This window comes from Astatotilapia calliptera, chromosome 3 (assembly GCF_964374335.1).
Source record: "Astatotilapia calliptera chromosome 3, fAstCal68.1, whole genome shotgun sequence".
Lineage (NCBI taxonomy): Eukaryota > Metazoa > Chordata > Actinopteri > Cichliformes > Cichlidae > Astatotilapia > Astatotilapia calliptera.
The window spans coordinates 5007581-5012151 of NC_137424.1; the positions used below are offsets into that span (position 1 = coordinate 5007581).

The 4571-nt window shown below is 42.5% G+C and overlaps 1 protein-coding gene across 1 annotated transcript in view; it reads left to right on the forward strand.

Moving 5' to 3' along the window:
* The first annotated feature begins 1311 nt into the window (after positions 1-1311).
* Positions 1312-4571, forward strand: part of LOC145424327 (uncharacterized) — a 20466-nt gene continuing 17206 nt past the window's right edge. Inside the window, exon 1 of the mRNA XM_080297540.1 lies at positions 1312-2705. The gene's annotated coding sequence lies outside the window, so the exon portion shown is untranslated. The remainder of the gene's footprint in view (positions 2706-4571) is intronic.

The window sequence follows — 4571 nt, forward strand, 5'->3', positions numbered from 1 at the left end:
CAGGTACAGACTGCTATACCCTGCAAAGCTGTTAGTGACCCATGGTGATGTGAGGAAAAGCTTTACCCATCCCAAAGAGACCGTAGACTACGCGGAGAAGCACCTCTCCCACCCACCTTCAAATGTATTAAAAGCAAGGATATATCTATATGTCTAACGCTGACACAGCACTGTGTTTCTTCTTTTCCCTTTATATTCCATGTAAAGGTGAATATGGAGCGTTTATGGAGCTCGTTTATTGACCAGCTGTCAGTTAGAAGGTAAGAGTTACTAGGTTAACAGAGGTTAGCAGTAACAGTACGGGGAAGTATATTGTGTTGTTCTTTTGTTGGTTTTTATTTTATCCTACTTTACTTTGTTATTTTGATTTTACCTGTTGTGAGTGCTTCCCGTAATTCTCCTTTTTCTTGCGCCGCTGCGGCCAGAGTTCACAACATTACATATTTTTGTATCTATAAACAGGAAGCTGACACTCTCCAGACTTTATCAAAGGTGTGAGCGTCACAGCAGAGGCCTTTGTGTCAACGTAGCTGAAGACAAAACACAGAAACACATGAAGGAGATTTTCCTGGCCTGGATTTTATACAAATATTCTGCAGTACATCAAAAATGAAAGAAAACCATTAGTCAACATATGAACATCACCTCTGAAGTTACAGAGCTTTGATTGGAGACACAGCTGATGTAACCATAATTAAATGGTTACATCATCTTTAAAGTCCCCAGAGATCAGGAAAAGGGCCTGAGGGTGCTGTGTTTGGAGTCTGCTGGTTACAGTGTGCAGGACCTCACAGGCTGCTGCAGCGTTAGCAGAGGGCGGGACATACACAGCTATCATAATCACGTGTGTAAACTCTCGTGGTAGATAGTACGGTCTCATGCTAACCGCTAGCAGCTCAATGTCCTTACAGCGTAGCGTCTCTTTGATAGAGAAATGCCCAGAGTTACACCATCTATCGTTCACAAACACAGCCAGACCCCCTCCTCCCTTCTTACCACTCTCCGCTGTTCTGTCATAAGAGGCTCAGCAGCTAAAGCAGCACACCTGGGTCTCCCAGCCTATTAAAAGCAGCCCTTTGCTTCACCTGCTTCACTAAACATTATTATTTTAAGCAGAGTGGTGTGATTTATGTAGGCATTGCTGTGTGACAGGATGACTTTTCTTGCACACCCACCAAATGAGGGCGCACATGCTTCCACGCCCACTGGTGACTGCACACATCCTTTCAAGGAAGCATTTCATTCATCCCTAACAAATGGAACAAAACACTGTGCAGCGTGTTCAGGTTTGAACGTGGCCCCGGCCTCTCTCTGCATCCACCTGGCACATGCAACACACATCCACTCCCTGCTGAACTGCTTGTATTTGATGTGTTGAAGTTTTGGTAAAGTTTGAATAAATTCCACTTTATTTATAGGAACATTTCATCTGTGGACTCCTGCTTCCCCTCTCCTTGAGCCAGTTTGTGACGGGAACATGACATAAGAAAAGTAATTTATCCCTTTTTGATTCTGTGTATCTGGCGCTCATCCAGTGAGTTCACACTTGGCAGAAACAGACTGAATTTGTCTGGAGAACTTTGGCTTCAGCCAAGTTAGATAAACACACTGTGTCTCTGTCAAAACAGCAGTGTAGTTGTGGCACCCCTGTGAGGGAATGACCACATGAATATTATTTTGTGTAAAACACTCATGTAACGGGACATTTTTCATTGCTATATGTATTTATTTTCAGTTTCTTTAAGAGGATAGAAAATCCATGTAACAGGGATTCATTTTATGTTAGAAAGCAGTGAGGGCGGAACTTTGGTGCTTGCTCCGGGGTTTCGGGGAGCAGTAAGTGGAGCCCACCTTCCGCTGCTTCCTCAGACACGTTCTGGAGGAAAGCAGAGACGCATCGTGTCTTCCTTACTCTGCTCTTCACCTGCTTTTACAGGTCGGTACACGGTGCTCGCACCGAAAATGTTGTTTATTGTCACCATGGTTACCCACGTTAATGTGAATGGGAGAGTTAAGGCGGTCCGCCAAAGTTATTTATATGTAAACACGGGAGAAAACCAGAGGAGTGTCCCGCGCGACCGCACCGCGAGCCCGCTCGTTAGGTGGAGCGCTCGTGAAGCAGAGTCAGTGCGCTCCTATGCTCTGTGCAAACGTGTTGTAATGCTCCAATCAAATCAGTTCTGTGAGATGTGAATGTTAATAGTTCTGTTAAAGTGACTGAGTAGATTAGCTAGTGTAACACAAGCACTCTGAGCAACTCTGTGTAGCTAACAGAGGCATTCATGGGTTGATTCAACAAGCTGTGTTTCATGATGCACTAAATAGTGATTTTGCCAGTAAATTACTGGAGGGAACAAATGTAATGTATTTACCAATGCTGTTATTGAATAGAACTGTTTAGCCAGTAAGACACTGCAGAAGACAATGTGATGTGTTTATTGATATGATAAAAGGATGTAGCTGTTATGGAAAGAAGTGTGAACTTGAGAAACTGAACCAGTTAAAAAGAGTATATTTCACTGATGTTGTGAAATAAGTAAATGTAATTGATGTGAATGAGGAACCAGCTGAACCGTATATTGAAAGCTCATGTTTAGTGTTTTATAGCATTTATTTGTGTGAAATAAATCAGACTCAGACACGTTCTGGAGGAAAGCAGAGACGCATCGTGTCTTCCTTACTCTGCTCTTCACCTGCTTTTACAGGTAACATATTTGTCATCGAGGTCTTCATCCTTGGGACCCGTAACATAGTAACTTCTTCATTGTTATACTTCTATAGTTTTCCCATTTTGTGAGCTGTGGATGTGGAAAGTGTCTCAGTGACACATCCACATGAAAACGGCGTTACCTTCGTTCATTTGCACGTCAAATGAACGAGCTGTTTGGACTTTAACGTCACAGCTGATGCTTCGATACTCGAACTCAAGAGTTCAGCTTCCACTCAGAGGTACAAGTACACACAGCAAAGATAAACGTGTACACAAGGTGGAACCCACAAGTGCACAGCTCCAACCAGAGATGGGCAGTAATCCGATTACTTTTTTCAAGAAACGAGTAAAGTGAGGGATTACTATTGCAAAAAAGGTAATTAGATTACTGTTACTTTCCCGTAAGCACGCTGCGTTACTGCGTTACTAAAACCGCAGCTGTGTGCAGATGAACAATGGATAATCTATCGAGTGTGGAGAGAGTGTGAGCGTGCAGCGTTTAAAGCGTGGAAGCACTGACCTTACTTTGAGTTTGACTCTGTAAAAAGTGACAAAAACATTAGCATCCGCTGTTCACTGCGTGGGAAGACAACATGCTCACTCACTATGTGTTAATGGGCATGCTTATTTATAACTTTGATAAAATGTCATAAAAATAATTCCATGCCAGCTCACCATTGGTGATCAGGTAGTTTCTGTTCCAGTTCCAGTCCCATAAATCATGAAGCTTGCTGCCAGAAAAGCTTCAAATCTCCTTTGAAAGCTGTTTGTGGTCTTGATTGTGGGAGCTTCAGTTGTCTGACTCCAGCTGCCACACAGTGCTCACTGATATCATTTGCAAAAACCCCAGTGTGACAATATTTATCAGTGAAGCAGAAATCAGGAAGTGACGACTTTTCTTTGAACATTTGCTCAGGCTAAGCTGTGCTTTCTACCACAGTTGGGAATTTCCTGGTTTACAACAAATTATTGTGTCAACACCGCATAAGATTTCAAACTACAGGAAAATCACTGGAGTTATAAGAGGCAGACAACAACACACACACCACATGCATGCTGTTGCTATTTATTGTGGATTAACCTGTCAAGGGCAAGAACAAAAGAATTCTGCCTCAAATACAGGAAATCATAGCTTTCCTGTATTTCCTCCATTGTTGGCATGCTGGTTAGTGCTGTTGCTCCACAGTAAGAAGGTCCTGGGCTAAATTATCCATGAATGTAAACGGCTGTGTGTTTCTATCTGATAGACTGGTGAGCTGTCCAGGGTGTACCCTGCCTGGTAACCTATCACTTCAGGGTTATTTCCCAGCCCTGCTGCAACCAGGATAGAGATAGGAGGATGGTAGTTGTTGTAGACCCATTCAATTTCAATTGAAGGATTAAAATGTTCCAGGAGCTCAACTTACTCCATCTGAACATGTTTCAATCGTGTTTTATGAACACAACATGCAGGTTTACTGAATATGAAAAGGTTGTGTTGATTTAACTCAGTTGTTTAAGTTTCTGCCAAAGCAAAACCTTTGTGTGCAACCAGTGTCCACTATTGAATCAAGTCAATCCAACATGTTTTTGTCAGTGCAAAAGGAGTTACGGTGCCTGTATTCCTGCACAATATTGTCCCGGGAGGGAGGAAAACTTTCTGGTGAAGTTTTGGTTGGTTTTTGGGTTTTGCTTGACACTAGGTTGATTTTATCAGTGAGGTTTGGATTGTTTTCTTTCTCTAAGAGAGAGAAAGATGGTTTTATGCTTGGACATGTTTGCAATGGGCCCCAGTATTTGTTACTTTATTAGTATTTTATTGGTTGCGTTTGTTTGTGCTTTTGTTACAGTGCACTGAGATAAGAACATCTGAGAGGTGTGA